A 19043-nucleotide genomic window follows, 5' to 3' on the forward strand; every position below is an offset into this window, starting at 1 on the left:
TCCTCTCTTTCTCCCACTTCCTGAAGGCTCTCATATGCCTTCAAAAGCTGCCTGTCTGGAATTTGGCTGTTGTGCATCTGAGAGTCTCCCCACCCTTTTCCCTCATGCCTCCCAAACAATTTTGTTACTCATTTCCTATGATTTCTTCTCCCTGATTCCTTTTGCACTAACCTCTTGGCCTTCCTGAAATGTAAACTGTTCAAGGCTGATTCCTGGTCTGTGAGAATCCTGCCTAGCAACAACACGCTTCTAAACTTCCAGAGATGAAGACTGGCCAAAAACATTACCCACCAACAGCAAAATAAGAAAGCCCATCGACTAAATACAGGCAATGACCAATTTACAAGCATCCAATTGACGTGCAACAGTGCATACCGTATGTGACTTTTAAATAATGGCAAAAGCAGCCCTGAAAAGACCAGGAAGGGCAAAAATGGCCCGAAAACAGTGGCTAGCAAGAGCGCCAACTCCAATAAAATAGGAGGGGCAGGTAAGCTCCACTCCACATAATCAATCATGAGCCAACAGTGTGACGCGGCAGCTAAAAAAGCCAATGCAATTCTGGGCTGCATCAATAGGAGTATAGCATCAAGGGAAGTAATAGATCAAGGGAAGTAATAGTGCCACTGTATTCTGCTCTGGTCAGACCTCACCTGGAGTACTGTGTCCAGTTCTGGGCACCACAGTTCAAGAAGGACACTGACAAACTGGAACGTGTCCAGAGGAGGGCAACCAAAATGGTCAAAGGCCTGGAAACGATGCCTTATGAGGAACGGCTAAGGGAGCTGGGCATGTTTAGCCTGGAGAAGAGGAGGTTAAGGGGTGATATGATAGCCATGTTCAAATATATAAAAGGATGTCATATAGAGGAGGAAGAAAGGTTGTTTTCTGCTGCTCCAGAGAAGCGGACACGGAGCAATGGATCCAAATGACAAGAAAGAAGATTCCACCTAAACATTAGGAAGAACTTCCTGACAGTAAGAGCTGTTCGACAGTGGAATTTGCTGCCCAGGAGTGTGGTGGAGTCTCCTTTTTTGGAGGTCTTTAAGCAGAGGCTTGACCACCATATGTCAGGAGTGCTCTGATGGTGTTTCCTGCTTGGCAGGGGGTTGGACTCGATGGCCCTTGTGGTCTCTTCCAACTCTATGATTCTATGAATCACAAGACACGATGGATGCACACCATTTGAATAGCGATGCCCCTCAACTGGGGGGGGCACCAAAAATTTTAGGGGGGGTGAAGGGAGTTCAGTCCCTAGAAGTTGGCTCCTATGGCACCTAGCAATCCCACAAGCTTTGCAAGTGCAATCCCAGGAGCCCTTGCCCCAACCGTTTAGGCCTGTGGAGAATTGGAGGTTTGGAAAGAGTGGTTGTGGTGAAGTTTGGCAGAGTTTGGCATCTGATAAGTGCTGCCAGCTTTTTCAAGGGTTTTTTTCCAAGGGTTTTCAGAAGTTTAGAGGGTGTTTGCAGGCTTTTCCAATGGTGTTTAAAATATATGTGATTTCATGTAAAAACGTGTTGCTTTGGAATGTAAATTGGGAATTGCCTGTATCTTTTTGAAAATTAATTTTATTGAATTATTTTTTTTACATTGAATATATCACACTTTTTCAGAGGTAAAAGCTCATACTAGACATTGCCCTTAGCCTTTAAAAACAAAAACAAAAACAAAACATTTTAGGGAAGCTTTTAATGTTTAATAGGTTATTGTATTTTAGTGTTTTGTTGGAAGCCGCCCAGAGTGGCTGGGGCAACCCAGCCAGATGGGCGGGGTATAAATTATTATTATTATTATTATTATTATTATTATTATTATTTTCCAGAACACATACAATACAAATGAAGAAGCTTTTCCAGAAACCTAGCCCAGCAAACTCTCTGGAAGAAAACACACAGGAACATGCTACAAAGGTTCAGATCAGTTTATTGAACCATTCATATGCCATAGAACATACTCCCTACATCCCCATTTTTCATTTAGAAATTGTAGGGTGCAATTCAGCCAACTCACCCTTATAAACATCGTAGCAATATAACTTTAGGTCTGTGAGACACATTGAAAGGTAGATGGCTAGGGCTTAAAGATAGCAAGTGGTAGTAATCAGAAAACAAACAAACTTCTGATGCTTTTGAAAAGGTCTAATGTTTCTTTTCCTACCAGATATAATGAGCAAAAGCATCTATCGCACCAACTTCATCAACAAGAATGCAAGCAGGACAAGAGCACAAATATTCTTAGTCATTCAATGCAGCTCGTGCAGGAAAACATCCTCATTAATTGTGCCTAATTTTGATTTATCAGCATTTATTTAATTGTTAAAACAGTGGCATCCCTGCAAAAGCAAAAATTCAACAGAACGCTAAAGTAACATGGGCATCTTTGCTAGAAATCTCTGGTCGCTTCAATGTCTGCTGTGCATAAGGGGCATCCTTTTGAACCCAATGTCAAATGTTCACAAGAAGAGTCTTGTTAGGTGGCTCTGGCCAACAGGACTAGCATCCCTGCCAAAGAATTCTTCATGCATCTCTCTGAGGATTTCAGCTACATCTCCTTCCCCCAAGGAAGTATAGTCAGGATGCCTATCGTGAAGTATGAGCTAACTGCCTCAGGGAGACAGAGAGCCAGGGAAAAGTTAGTGGGTGGGCTGCAGTGCCCCTCTCCTAGACCCAGAGAGGTAGCAGAGTTACAATCCAATGCACATTTGCACAGGGGTAATTCCTTGTTCTCTTTTAATGGCAATGGCACCCACCTGAGAGATTCCAGAGCCCACCTGAGAGGTGCTGAAACTGAGTTCTAGCAAGTTCTGGCCTGCTTCCAAGTAAGTATATAGAGGAACCTGAGACCTCCATGTATAGGGCGGCATGTAAATTCAATTAAAATAACAATAATAATGGAACAGGCTACAGATATCACTGACCATCTAACCCTTTTAAGCTCTGAACTATACATAAAGGTAAAAGGTAAAGGTACCCCTGCCCATACGGGCCAGTCGTGTCCGACTCTAGGGTTATGCGCCCATCTCACTTAAGAGGCCGGGGGCCAGCGCTGTCCAGAGACACTTCCGGGTCATGTGGCCAGCGTGACGAAGCTGCTCTGGCGAGCCGGCACCAGCACAGCACACGAAAACGCCGTTTACCTTCCCGCTATAAAGCAGTACCTATTTGCGTGCTGAGGTCCCCCAAAACCCCTACCCCAATAACTCACACATCACACATAATTTTTGTTTAAGGTTTTTGGCATACTTTTGGCCACAACTTTATTTTCATACAAATTGAGAGTGGTTGCTTAGGCATTGGTTATGACTATCTGTCCCCCCCGCCTTGGGGACAGCGCTGACTCCCGTGAGTCAGCGTGTGGAGGAACAAGACCAGGGACAGCTGGGACTGCGACACAGACCCTCAGCTATTCCCTGCTTGTTCCTTGGGAACTTACACGGCCCGCACCCTGCTCCAAGGGTTTGGACGAAGGGATGGTAAGCCCCAGAATTCCTTTAACGGAATTCCCAGCAGCAGCAGCATTGGAGGGGCAGGCACAGCCAATCCATACCCCTCCACCAACCAATTTAACCAATGCCTAACCGCCAACCTTACAAGTTGTGACGATTTGCTAAGCAGTAGGCAAAACCCAAAAGGCACACACTAATCAGCCAATTGGAAAAATTCCTACTGGGCCCCCGCACCAAGGCGAACGACCCCATGACAGGCAGAGCAAGGTCAAGGCGCAAGCCCAAGCAAGGGAGGGCGGGCGGGAGATCCGATGTCCACAGCGAAAGAGAAAGAGAAAGCTGTGGACCTTGCTTAAATAACCACTGATCCCACCCCTAAATTGGCAACATCAAATTTACCCCAGTAACACCATCCTCCAATCTGCTCCAGGCCCCTTGAATCTAATACTGCCTGGCAACCAAGTGGAGTTTTGTTCGGCCCCATCCGCAACACGTGCTCTCTTTTAGTGAGAACACGCTTTGCGTGCTGAGGTCCCCCAAAACCCCTACCCCAATAACTCACACATCACACATAATTTTTGTTTAAGGTTTTTGGCATACTTTTGGCCACAACTTTATTTTCATACAAATTGAGAGTGGTTGCTTAGGCATTGGTTATGACTATCTGTCCCCCCCGCCTTGGGGACAGCGCTGACTCCCGTGAGTCAGCGTGTGGAGGAACAAGACCAGGGACAGCTGGGACTGCGACACAGACCCTCAGCTATTCCCTGCCTGTTCCTTGGGAACTTACACGGCCCGCACCCTGCTCCAAGGGTTTGGACGAAGGGATGGTAAGCCCCAGAATTCCTTTAACGGAATTCCCAGCAGCAGCAGCATTGGAGGGGCAGGCACAGCCAATCCATACCCCTCCACCAACCAATTTAACCAATGCCTAACCGCCACAGAGCCTTAGCTCACCGCCAAACCACTCACAAATGCAACCCTTCCTTCAATCCCAAAGCAACCATAGCCAACCAGGTGTCGTTCCCTATAGGGGAAATATTCACCCTAAAGCTGGCAGCAGCCTTGAAGGTAATCACAGGGTGCAAAATCATGGAACCACCTGAAGCAAAGCCTATTTTACTTTATTATTTTAATTATTATTTTATTTTATTTTATTTTATTTTACACTTCCTTATTAACATGCTTCCCGGCCTCTTTGGTGGTAGTTTGTCTAGGCACTGGTTCCTGACTAGCTGCACCTGACCTCAGCAGGGCAGCACTGACGACTGGGCCCCACCATATCGTCAGTACCAGCAACATTGTGGGGGAGCAATGAATCCCAAGGCAATCGCATCCCGCCAGGTGTCGTTCCCCATAGGGGAAAGATGCACCCCCCATCTGCCCCAAAGAGGGGAACAGTCTTGAAGAAAATAGCAGGGTGCAATATCACAGAACCACCTAAAGCAAGGACCTATTTTATTTTATTTGTTATTTTATTTTATATGTTATTTTATTTTATTTGATTTACTTTATTTATTTTATTTTCCACCGCCATATTAACATGCTTTCTGGCCTGCTCGGTGGTAGTTTGTCTAGGCATTGGTTCCCGACTAGCTGCACCTGACCTCAGCAGGGCAGCACTGACGACTGGGCCCCACCATATCGTCAGTACAAGTAAACAGCGTGGGGGAGCAATGAACCAGGATCAGACTCAAGCTCACCCCAAATGCTCCCAGGGACTCTTGCGTGGCCCTACCCCTCGAAAGGGGTTGACAAAGCATGGCAAATCCTTGGTTTCCTTTAATGGAATATCTTTGCACATTGGAGGGGACAGGTGCTCCAACCCCCCCTCCAGACCACCTTGAACCAAATGCCTTAAATTATTTTGAGTCCAGGGAGAGCTGCCATCAACTCAATCCAAGCCCTCTTGCATGCAGGAATGCAAACTTATGCTGGAGGAAGACAGCAAATCATTCTTGCCCAGCTGTACCACCAGCCCTGCGGGAGGACCTGCACAGGTCACACTCGACCGCACCAAAGGAAGGACCTCCTCCCAAAGCATTCCCCATCTGGACATCCAGTATATGTCCACATGGGCAGGAAGACTGAGATGGCGCCCCAGTCCAGACTTGTCAGCGCGCTTGCCAGCCTAGTGTACAATGCTGTGGCCCAAATGCGCACCGCTGCTCCTATGAGAAAAGGAAATAACAGACAAGCATCAGCACAGACATCATTGTGACACTTCCTGATATAACCCTTGTCAGCGTCAGACTTCCAATGACCCGTATTCACAATCCTGTCTACAGACAGGCCCCCAGTGTGCAGCCGTTGCAGCAGCCCTATTCGGAAGGAATGAGGCGTGTTCAGTGGTAGGCAAGCCGCAGGCCGTAATAACTGGTGCACGGCGTAAGCACATTAATGCCTGGCTAACGGGAACCCATTTTCATGCACTAGGAGTGGGCCAGCCCCCAGGGGAATGAAAAGCCAAATTTTTCTGGTATCCATAACCGTGCAAGGGCCCTCCTCATCTGTAATGGGAAGCCTGATTGTGGAACTCCTGCCCACTAAGTCTGTTTTAGAGTTCCCAACTCTAATGACAAGCTCCAAAGCAGATAAGGAAAAGTCCTGAAGCAATAAGCCTCCAGACTCTCAGCCCTGTGCTGGCTCCAACAACCATTTCCCCAACCCTCAGTGCCCAAAATGCAATGGAATACTGAAAGGAGTCTCGCCTTGATCTTTTACCAGCAGACAAGTTTTAACTTGTTGCAGATCCTGCCTAGGTAAAATTGACCGACTTCCTGCCCACTGTCCTATGAGGTTGGAGCCTATTCCAACCTTCCAAGGCCCTGCACATTACAAACTTTATGCAAGGGTCTCTGAAAAATAAAGCTTCAGTATAACAGACATTGCAGCGGACTGAATTCTTATAGTTATAACAGGACGCCCAATCTGCGGCAGGTGGACCAAATACTGCAGGATCTGCTCAGAGGATGGGGGCCAGTTCATCTGAATGGCCGAGGACTGCCAGCTTAAGGCTAAGAAATCCATCCAGGCCTTCCCATAAGAGCTAAAAGCAGAAGGGGAAATGGAAGCTGCTGCTCTCTGTAATTACTAATTGTTGTCAAAATGCCACAGGTGGTCTGGAAAAGTCTGGCAATAGCTGAGTCTGGAGCCCAGGATCTGAAGCGCTCCATCTGAAAATGGGATAGAGTGTCAGAGACATCATTAGAGGATCCCGTAATCAGGAGAGCAGAAAGCACAATAGTAAACCTTAAGCGGTGCAGCTCAAAAGCATGAGCGGAGGGGCGGAGACTCTGCTGGAGCGTGAGAACTGTTTAGCCAAGACGCTCACCACTACCTGGTTATCAGACCAAAAGCAGATCCGATGGTCACTGAACTCCTCGGGCCACATGTGAACTGCTACTACAATGGGGAAAACTCAAAAGTTAGGTCACATGATTGCCTCACCATACCGGGCTTGAGGCCATGGCTTTGCACACCAGCAGCCCCTGAAATAAAAAACCAAAGGGCAAAGATCCAGCAGCATCAGCATGAACCTGAAAAATCCCTGTGCAAGTATCCTGCCATGGCCAACTACTATTGCATACATATAGGAATTGCAACCATTGCATGAGATCCCATTGCATGAGAAAGGTAAGGGGACCTCAGGCCGCAGGCAGCCTGGCCTAGTGGGAAGGGAAGGGGCGGCCTGGGGCAACCACTCTGCATGCAAGATTAATTAAGTGACCCAGCAAGATCGGATCTGATGAAGCATCACTTGCTACAGAGGAAGTATTACAAAATAACTTCCTTCAAGGCAGACAGCTTCTCCATAGGCAAGTGGTATGTTTTAGCAACGATATCCAACTGGATCCCTAAATAAAATGGGAATATGGGCAAAAAGTATTGAGGTATTGCTTGCCAGCTTCCAGCCCTGCTTGGGCAGGGGGCATCTTGTGCTGCCATCATAATACGTAAATTTACAGGGCCGACGCTGGCCAGAACCGCTAAAAAAGTCCCGACAAAACTGCCGCCGTGCCAGCTTCCTTTTCAGACACACACTGTGCAATGCAAAAACACACTCCGTGCGGTGCTCACACAATCCATGCAATGCAACTATACTCCGTGCGATGCAGCTACACACTCCGTTCAATGCAACTACACACTCAGTGCAAAAAAACACTCAGTGCAATGCAAAAACGCACTCCATGCAATGCAACTACCCACTCTGTGCAATGCAACTACACACTCCATGCAATGCAACTACACACTTCATGCAATGCAACTACACACTCCGTTCAATGCAACTACACACTCCGTGCAATGCAAAAACGCACTCCATGCAATGCAACTACCCTCCATGCAATGCAACTACCCACTCTGTGCAATGCAACTACCCTCCATGCAATGCAACTACACACTCCGTGCACTGCACACACCCTCTGTTCAATGCAACTACACACTCCGTGCAATGCACTCTCTGTGCAATGCAAAAAAAAAAAAAAAAAAACCAAACCACACACACTCTGTGCAAATGCCACTACACCCTCCGTGCAATGCACACACACTCTGTGCAATGCACACACACCCTCTGTGCAATGCACTCACACCCTCTGTGCAATGCGCACAACCTCTGTGCAATGCAAATGCAAATCTCTCACGCAATGCAATGCAAATGCAGCCCGTGCAGCGCTGTGCCCTGTAACGCACAGAGCAAACTGCAGTGCGGGCACACAAAGGTGCTTTCTCCCGCTTGCATATTGCAAACGTGGCGCCTGTTACATCCCTCGCAGTGAGGGAACCACCAAAAGGCCCTCGACACTGGACCTAAGTGTCCAGGTAGAGCAATGGGGGAGCATGCAGCTGTCCCATATAGGGACCAATCCTGCAACCTAGGCATTACCGGCACTATGCGCTGACCAGCTGAGTTATCCAGGATGATCCCTAAAGACCCGGGACAGCCTCACCCTGACCCCTGTAGAGGTCCAAGGTGATGTCTGAATCATGATCCCTGCTCCTCTTTGCCCTCCTCCTGGATTGCAGCCTTCGAAGATGCTTTCTTCTGGAAGAAGACACCTGGGGCGTCCACAAGTCATCCCCTGCAGGAGAGGCAAGCTCTTGAGGCATTTGCAAAAGCCCAGTCATAGTCCGCAAAAACTAAACAATGTAAGGAACTGGTGAAACCAATGCTTCATGGACCACATGGGGACACTATTCAGGCCGGAAACGCTTCCAGGCCATCGAATTCTAGGGCAAAGCCCTAGGATCACCTGCCAGGCCAGGCATAAATGTTTCCAGTGAAATAGCAGAGTTGAAGCAGCCCACAGCTTGTCCAGGTACCCCTGCTTGCCCTTCTAGAGGGAAGCACCCCTTCAAGAAACCCAAAGTTCTTTTATGGACCGAACTACCCAGCAACAGAATAGCCCAAAAGGAGCAGTTTGTTTTGTTTTGTTATAACAATGGCTAAGAGGGGGATATGAACCCTGTCTCCCAGGTCCTAGTCCTACACTTTAGCCACTAAACCACAATGGCTCGCCTCTAAAATGGCAGTCGCCACTATCAGGGCAAAACAAACTTAAAGAAAATAAACTTGTTCAGAAACAGCATAGTTCAAGAGCATATACAGAGTGCTCATAGTCATTGGAGGCACAGAGAGCCTCTGCCGCCCTCTGATATACATTAGCAGCAACTGAGCCTGCAAGCAGGTACATTCTTATAGAGAGGTCAGAGACCTAACAATTAACTGCTACCTGTAGCATACTTAGGCTCGGAAGTTATGCCCAGGCCGAATAGGGCTCCATGCCTCTGCTCTTGAGAATCTTAGTCTCATAGCAATATTAAAGGAACTCAAAATAGTGCTCCCGCCCAAGGCTAGATTAAAATTTGGCCAACAGCGCTGCACACACCCAAATAAAGCCAACCTTCGGGGGTGCTGTAAACGAAAGTGATTCCAGCTAAGCTGGGAACAGCCCTGACTAGCCCCACAATTTACAACAGGAGAAATGGGGGAAACCTTTTTGCGAAAGAAAGGCAAGCCACAGATACAGGGAGAATCTTCCCACAGGGCAGGGTAAGGGGTGGGGTGGGAAATTGAACAGGAAAAAGGGGAATTAAATTATTTAAGGGACTAAAGAGGATTAAAAGAAGGGGGAAATAAAGAAATGTAACCAGACAATGAGAAGTTTGCATCACTGTCCTCCAGACAGTCCAAGTGCTCCATGTGATCCGATGTCCACAGCGAAAGAGAAAGAGAAAGCTGTGGACCTTGCTTAAATAACCACTGATCCCACCCCTAAATTGGCAACATCAAATTTACCCCAGTAACACCATCCTCCAATCTGCTCCAGGCCCCTTGAATCTAATACTGCCTGGCAACCAAGTGGAGTTTTGTTCGGCCCCATCCGCAACACGTGCTCTCTTTTAGTGAGAACACGCTTTATCTACTTGCACTTGGGGTGCTTTCGAACTGCTAGGTGGGCAGGAGCTGGGACCGAAAGACGGGAGCTCACTCTGCCACGGGGATTCGAACCGCCGACCATGCGATCGGCAAGCCCTAGGCACTGAGGTTTTACCCACAGCGCCACCCGCGTCCCGAACTATACATAAGGCAGTGCCAAAAAGTTGCAAGATATTGTGCAAGTTTTGGGGTTCTGTAGATGTCTTCACTTGGACAGATGATAAGAAAGAAAGAGGGTACAAGAAGAATTACTGACGAAAGAAGAATGGCAGATGAAATTAATGGACTATGCAGAATTAGATAAATTAATAGGAAGGATTCGAAACCTGCAGGACCAGAGATTCTTAGAAGACTGGAGTAAATATATGAACTATTTGAAAAGCAATTGCAAGAAGTTCTGTAACGAGGACTATTTGAAATATTGCAAGAAAGACTATAAAGAGAATTATTAGTTAATGATAATTAAGAGTAATAGAGAAATTAAGAAATGCAGAATAAGTGATAAAGAACGGAAAATCATCAGAGGTTGATGACGGAAGTTTAAAATATTGTATCAGATAAGAAGTTATGTTAAATGATTGTTGGAAATGATATGTAAATAAAAATAAAAATGTAGAAAGGAAGGAAGGAAGGAAGGAAGGAAGGAAGGAAGGGGGTAGGAAGAAAGCTCAGCCATGTTGAGCCATGGAGTCTGCATCTGATTGCAGTCTTCAGCTGGAATGTGGAAGGAGGTAGCAGACATTGCGATGAGGCGCTGCTAAGAGCTCTGCAGCTTTTACATTGCTTCCAGGGCTTCTGGGAAGAAGGGGCATGCAATGGTTTACCCCGTGTATTTGGAAATATAAAATCCAGGGTTACCCAGATCTTTGTTTATCTTTCAGCTAAATGTGTAGGTTCCTTAGTAGGCAGAAGAATAAAGAGGAATCAGGCCATTTTTGTATTAGAATTCTAAGGATCTCAAGCAAAGACATTTGTCCCTGTTCAGTTTTATCAACAGTTGTATCATATTGATCATGCTGACTGACTGACTGACTGACTGAAGGTATACCTTAATTTCCTAAGTTTGCAAGCGGTGTACATAAACATTATAGAGAGCGTGCAATGAAGACAACGAACAGAAAAGTTCCCAAAAATAGCTGCTGAAAAATAATGGTCTTTGTCAGGCACCTGAAGTTCAGTGGAGAATTGGCCTGTCTAATCTCAGCTGGGAGGGAGGGTTACGGACTCGGAAATATGTTTATATAACTATGTTATGCATGTTAAGGAGTGGACCCTTGAACGGTTGGCAGCATACAGAGAGAAACAGAAGGATTTTTGCACCCACCTCTACTCAAATAAGTTATGAGAGAGTAGAGACCATTGCCCTCTCATCCCAGCACCAAGACATGACTCGTTTTATGAAACTGCATCGCACCAGTGCTGCTGTCTTGTCACCCAGCAAAATGGGCAAAAAGAAGGTGAGTTCAAAATGCCATACATAACAATTATATTTTGGATTCCCGATTTGACAATGACAAACTTATAAGAGAGAATGAGATGCTTACTTTGTAACATGTTCACGTGGCATTGATGGAGACCACATGCACAGGAGATGGATAGGACCCTTCATAATTATATAAAAGAAGAAATTTCACCAGATTCAGCTTGCTTTGCAGGATACGCTGACACCCCTCTTTTACAGGAGCCTTGTGTTCCTTTATATCTGGTAACACAATAGATATTCCTTACTCCCAAAGAATTAAGCAGGTATTGTGTGTGTGTGTGTGTGTGTGTGTGTGTGTGTGTGTGTGTGTGTGTTTTGGTGTGTGTGTGTGTGTGTGTGTGTGTGTGTGTGTGTGTTTTGGTGTGTGTGTGTGTGTGTAAAGAGTGGTCAGGATTTACCTCTTCTTAAAGCCACTCTGTCAGATGTGAAACTCTTGTTTTCTAATTCTAGATGTGTGGTTTACGCAGAGGTGAGATTTATTTATCTATTTTGGAGGGAGGGTGCCAGGTGAAACCTGATAAGTCACCCAGTTCAAAGGATTTTAAATTGTGTTTTAAACCTGGGTTGTATATGCTGCCTTTTGTTGATTTTATTTATCACATATTATATGTTTAACAGTGTTTACTTTTTAAACCAGCCAGGGAATATTTATCTTTGGGCGGTTATATGCATTTAATTAGTTAATAAAACAATTTGTATATGAACAGAGGCATTCTCACTCTGTTCTCATTCTAGGGCTCAGCCCTGACATGAAAAAAAAATGCCTTGGAGAAAATTTATCCAACACAAATTAATTACTCATTTTGGCAGATGCAAAAGTATTAGTGCATCCTCATGGTTTCATTCTAACATGGCCAAAATTGTAGGAATTCAGAGTTATGTCTCCCAGAGTGGTCATCTTTTGTACACGTAACACTTACATACCAAAGACATTTATTTAGGTAGAAAAATGGTCACAACCACCCAGCAATAGGAAATATTATATATGTATAAGAGCTTTGACATATATTTGCTGTGGGAGCCATAACTTGGGCTTTGCTAACTTTTCAGCATGTAAAATCTCATCCATAATGTTCCATTTACATGGTTTTAATCACTAGTTCCTCGTGGCATTTCTTGGAAAGAATTTGTTAACTTGCTTTAATGGTTTCAGTACAAAACATGGTCTAGACGTGTACATGTACCAGTGGAATTAAATCATCAATAATCACTATCTAAAATGAATTACATTCCAAAAAGTGCAGGCTAATGATTTATCTTTTCTTTGCGGAGCTGATCTCTATCAGATTGATTTATGTAGCAGCCAATCATGTTTCAGTAAACTGCAGCATGCACATGCATCTTAAAGTGACGATAAGCTGTGACGGACTATTTATTTGTATACCACCAGCTCCCCCAAAATCCAGCCTAATAGCACTCATGTCTGCAAAACACTTTCTGAAACGCTAATGAATGCTATCTTTTGCTTCCTGTGTGAAATACGTGGACAACCTGCTCTGATGATATGAATACACCATTTAATCGAGGGGAGGGGGTGCCTTTTTTGTTCTATGACAGTCAGTATTCAACCTTAGCTTTCTTTTCATGTTTACATTTATCTGCTTTGATAAAAGGTACTCTCTCTCTCTCGCTTTTGTACATTTTACGTTATTTACTTTGATGGTAGATGCTTTTGTGGGTTGCTGGAGTGATTGACAGCCTCATGCTGTTCTGTTTAATTGTCTTTTCTATTATGCAAGATGCAGTGTTTAAGAGACACCGGTTCAGAAATAAATGTGAAGTATGTATATACATCGAAGGGGCTTAATTTCATCTCCAGCTAAGGCAGTTGCTGTACTTATTTGAATTTTCTTTTGCTGTGTGTTCAGTTAAAATATCTACTCATTGCCTTTATCTCTCTTCCTATGTTAAGAAGGTCTTGGGTACTTAACATTTTTTTAATAAAAAAAACCCCACAAGGTTCTGTGCAGTACTTCTTCTGCTGAAACGCTGGCCTTTCTCTAAAACGATGGTTATTATTTGGCTGGATTTGAGGCTTAAACAACAATTTTAAAAGTTTCCTTCTCTCTTAAATGCTAATTGGATTTATTGTGCATTTCTTCCTTCTCTTTCTTGTTCTTCAGCTCAAATGCTTTATTTTATTACTCTTGGCGAAGCCAAATGAGACTAGCATTATTGTGCTACAAGGAGTTAGTAGTAGCAAAGCCAGAGCGTATTAGTCGGTTTGACTGCAGTTTGTTTGAAAAGAGTCACTTGGATCAGCCAGCTCCAGGGGGCTGGAGTTTTATTGACAAATTCACTCACCTCACATTGTTTTTGCTGATTCATGTGTTTCCAAAAACTCTGGTCCTCTGCCATAAGTAATTGATCACATCTACATATTTTATTTTCCAGCAACAAGATAAGAGTGATTTCCCACACTTTCAGGCACTGGAGCTTCTCTCCCTCACTCTCCTCACCAAAGCAGAGTTCCTCATCAATTGTGTTTCATCCATTTATTATAATTATTTATATCCTGCCTTTCAGGATCTGAATCTTTGCCATGCAAATATTTTTAAAAATTACGTAAATAGAATGACAAAAAAAAATCAAACTGTGGCAAGTCATCAGGTTCCTTCCCAAAAGGCAATCACTAGTGCAGGGTTAGCAGATGGTCTAGCTGTGATATGGTTTTTGGCTCCCTCTCTGCTAACATGCCATGTAATGTATACCGTACTTTCCCATATATAAAACGTCCCCATGTATAGGATGTTCCCTATTTTGGGGGTCTGAAATTTAAGAAAATGGGGGGAGATGGCACAAAGATGTAGAGCTTTTTGGGGAGGATTACCAAGGCTTGTTGAGCTTCTGGGGGGGGGATGCCGAAAATCGCTCACCCACGTGCATTGCACAATCAGCCTTCCGTCTCTCCCCTCACAGGCAGAAGCTGCTAATCGCCCGCCCAATCACAGGGTCGGCCAATCAACACCAGCCATTAACGCAGCAACCAATAACACGCACAATAGCTGCTGACAGTCATGGCAACAACCAATCAAACGTCCACCCTATGCACTACCCATGTATAAGATGACCCCCACTTTTTAGCATGATTTTAAAGGGGGGGAACTAGTCTTATACACAGAAAAGTACGGTATTTGTTTTCTAACTAGGAACGCCAAAAGATACACAATCATGTGACCATTTCTCAGCCAGTGAAACGGAGACCGTCATAATGTCTTGCGTTAGTGCACACAAGATGGCTATCACACATTAAGGCCCCACCAAATCAAACTGTTTTCTTCGTGCCACTCTAGGCCACCCAATTGGATAAGGAACCTGCAGTGATGTGAAAAAAATACCTATTTCTAACATAAAAACTTTAAAGTGGCCTCCACATGGTAAATGTTCCACATGCAGTAGCTCATATTACTTTGAGTTAACTGATTTCTTGTCTTTCCCCCCACCAACACTCACGGTTCATAGTCTGAATATACTGTAACTGCATTGTCAGCTAGTCACAGAATCATGTTCACGTGAGTAGAGAGAAAAAGGCAAGCCAGAAAACTCACCTAAGCAATCAGTGTCACATTGTCCCACAGGAAGCATGGTTTGCACTCGACTGCAGAGCAAATAATTCTGGATTATTCAAGAAACTGAACCAGTATACACAATACAGGCAAAAGTTTTAAACAGAATCAGTATCAACCCTCTGGTAGGCAGCAAAATTTGCCTTGGCCTATGATGGTCAGTTAATTCCAATGCATTTGAAATCCCATTAGCTGTCAAGAGAAATTTGTTTGGGCACAAGTTGATGGCACCAAATTGTCTACCTTTTCTGGAACCCCCAGAGAGAGGAGGAGGAAATCCATGCAAAGTTTGCAAAATATCTAATTGTGATTAGCATTCGCTTTAACAGAGTAAGAATGTCAAGTGCCAAACCCCACTTCAAACCTGTGCTTCATTTGGAATCAAAATGGATTTCTTGATATTTATTCCTTTTCGCTCAATAGCTGAGAGAGGAAAATGATGCACCTGTTAAATTAATACATTTTATTGTGCATGACAGCAGTTCATTTGCACAGTAAATAAGTTAAAATCGGAATCTCCTTTAATCCACCATTCAAGCGGTCTGACGGTGGAACTTCCCTAATCAAATCCATCTACATGATATTGTAAACTACATTACGGAATATTATTAGCTTGTAAAATGAAATTGCTGCAACGTTATGTCCTATATGTTAAAGCAGTAACAAATTTACCTGCAATAGATGTACTAATGGATATATTGCACTGAAATAAATATGACTTGAGAATACCAATTGGAAACTGAAGTTTACACACACACACACACACACACACACACACACACATACACAGAGAGAGCATTTATGAGGGTGAATTAGCTAATGGCAAAACCAGAAAATTTTGCTATAGATTTTTTTTTCCTGCTAAGGAAGAATGGTAGTCTTTTCATAAAATAAAACAATAATTTGTAACAGAGCAGAGCTTGTGTGTAAAACAGAAGCTCTTTGTGTTTAGCTGTCATTTGCTTGTATATAGAAAAAGCATTTTGCAACAGAAAAGGTCCCAGGGCATAGTCTAAAGGTGAAGATAGATAGGTTTGAGCCTGGTCAATGCCTGATGGGTGAATTCTTGTGAACCACGGGTACTGGAGGAAAAGTGGAATCTAAATGTAAGGAATAAAAAAAGAATAAATGTAGATAGATGATAGACAGAGAGAGAGAGAGAGATAGTTTCATCTTCAGCCAACCAACCATCATTTTCTTAAAATAACATTTATGGTACCTTAACAGTGGTACCTTGGTTCTTAAACTTAATCCGTTCCGGAAGTCCATTGCAAAACCAAAGCGTTGAAAAACCAAGGCACGCTTTCCCATAGAAAGTAATGCAAAATGGATTAATCCGTTGCAGACTTTTAAAAACAACCCCTAAAACAGCAATTTAACATGAATTTTACTATCTAACGAGACCATTGATCCATAAAATGAAAGCAATAAAACCATGTACTGCAGGCACACAATCAATCAATCAGTAGCTGAACTGGGTTCCACACAGTCGCAAAAACAAAACAAAAAAGAGCCGCAAAAACAAAAACGCAAAATAAATAGCAAAAACAGACAGACTTCAGTATAACACTCAAAACAGAAATGTGGCACTCAAATCAGAAGCATAACGCTCAAGTCGGAGCACATTCAGCTTCCAAAAAAGTTCGCAAACCAGAAAACTTACTTCCCAGTTTGCAGTGTTTGGGTTCCAAGTTGTTTGAGTACCAAGGTGTTTGAGAATCAAGGCACCACTGTACCAGAGTTTTATATCACACATTCAAATATATAGGTTTTATTTTATTTTTTTACTATGATTGTCTCTGTGATTACTGCAAAACAGACATTTCTGATGTAGTGATCTGAGTGTTGGACTAGCACTGGGTTCAAATTCCCATCCAGCCATGAAGCTCACTGAGTGACCTTTAGGTCAGGCACTTAGGATCAAATGGGAGAACGGCCCGTGCTGCTCTGAACTCTTTGGAACACTGGTGAGATATAAATATAATCAAAGTCACTATTATTAGCTGTCTGCATATTGCTTGTTGGAGACTGAAGCCCATCATCACCTCATGGGTTCATAGCTGAGCTGAGCGATCCCTGGTTCATGATTCACTGTCTGGTTAGTCCTACCACTAAACTGTGACTCCCAGCCCCCATGTTAAATATTAATGCTGAAAGTGAGCAAAGTCCTTCTAGAAACAATGAGATTTTACCAGCTAAGACTAAAGACAGGTGCTTCTGCTAAGGATCAACATGAGAGAGACTTTTCAAGCGGCTCCCCTTCCCAGGTTTCAGTCTCTGACTTTGAAACATATCAGTTGCCAGCTCACCAGGAAGAAAAAAATGTGGATAAATAGATTGTATTTATTATATGCAACTTGAGGATCTGCAAAACAAATTAACTAGTCAGATTCAACCCATGTAACCAAATCAACTTCATCAATTGATGGGGTATTCATTAGCAGATGGGGATAATGTCTACTCCCATTACCTGAGCATGTTAACAGCCACATAATGTGTTTCCTAAGATTCCTCTCTTCCCACTGCATAGGGATGTCCCCCAACATAGGTGTCCCCCAACAGGCACACCGTGGCCCCATTGGCCAACATTCACCCAGTGACTAAGGGATACACACAACCCAACACATCAGTTATGACCAAGGCATCATCATCAGCATCAGCATCATGCTATTTATATGCTGCCCATCTGACTGGGTTGCCCCAGCCACTCTGGGCAGCTTGTAGTTTGTAGTGCAAATGTTGAGCACCTGAAAGCTGGGAGGACGATACAAGCAGAGAACTGTGCCTGTCCAGTGAGCCATAGGCAAGTTGAGTCCAGTGGTCACTGGAAGCTTGGGGAAAGATGAGATTGAAAGGATGGTATGAAAGGGTAAGACAATTCAGAGGCATAGTGTGTTTGGCTGGATGGAGAAGCAACTATAATAAATTTGTGAAAACAATACATGTATGAGATCCACAGATGTAATATTCTTGCCCAGTCTCATGACTGGTGTGGCTGCTATATTTGCTGTATTCCTCATCACGTCTTGACATGGGGTATTGACTCTGCATTTACAATCAATATTTTTTCTCCTCTGTACCATTTTGTATCCACCATAGCTAATAAGCAGTTGAGTATACTCCAGAATCCAATGGATGGCGCAGACATCAATATCAATAGAAGGTTATCAAAATAAGGCTGCATTTATACAGTGACTAAAACTGGCGGAAATTCAATAAGTCCTTGGTAGTGTAATCTTCCTCACTTCTTTGTCACTTAATAGCCTTTTAATTAAAGAATCTTATGATGATAACATGGAAGTGGGTGGACTAAATACACTTCTTTGCACAGGCTGCTATTGCTCTAAGATGAACATTAAAGCAGACTTTTCCTTGAGCATTTCAGCCCAGTTCACAACCCAGGCAGTTTAATGTTTTTCCTAAAGCTCTTTTTGAAAATCATCTTTCAATACCAAATATTTTTGTTTAAGTGGGTTGGAGATACAGCTGTCTGAGATAATGAAGATCTGTAATTTTATGACTAAGAAGTGTTCAACATTATTTCAAGGAGAAAGGAATGAGATTCTCTCTTTGTGGGAAGAGATGGAAAGATTTAACCAAGATTCTGTTGTTTTTCCTTATTGGGAAACAATAGAAGGTGAATACACATGTTCATTTTCCGGTTTCTGTCAGGAACATGAGCATTCATGTGCTTTGAAATTTGCCCTCAAGGTATCCCGCAGAGGAATACACTGAATACAGAGAGAGTGTGTAAAAGCTATTTTCTGACACCAGTCCTTTTGGAGTATTGTATCCAGGTCTTAATAATGTAATGAAAACCAAATTTGTCAAACTTTGGTGAGGTGGTAGTAATAAGAAGGGGCCTGCAATTTCAGTCACTGTAAGTTATCTGTACATTGGATATAAACAATACATCAACCACGTAACTTTGGCTTTATGTTGTCCTGTTTCTGCTCTCTTAAGAAAATATTTCTGCAAAGAGTTTATGTTCAGAAGTGGTAAAATATTTATTCATAAAATTCTGATAGCATTTTTAAAAAACCAGGATGTGAGAAAGCTCCTCTGTTATTTTCACACATATACCTGCAACATCAAAAAGCAAAGCTGCAT

The sequence above is a fragment of the Podarcis vaucheri genome (genome assembly GCF_965113315.1).
Source record: "Podarcis vaucheri genome assembly, chromosome: 11".
Lineage (NCBI taxonomy): Eukaryota > Metazoa > Chordata > Lepidosauria > Squamata > Lacertidae > Podarcis > Podarcis vaucheri.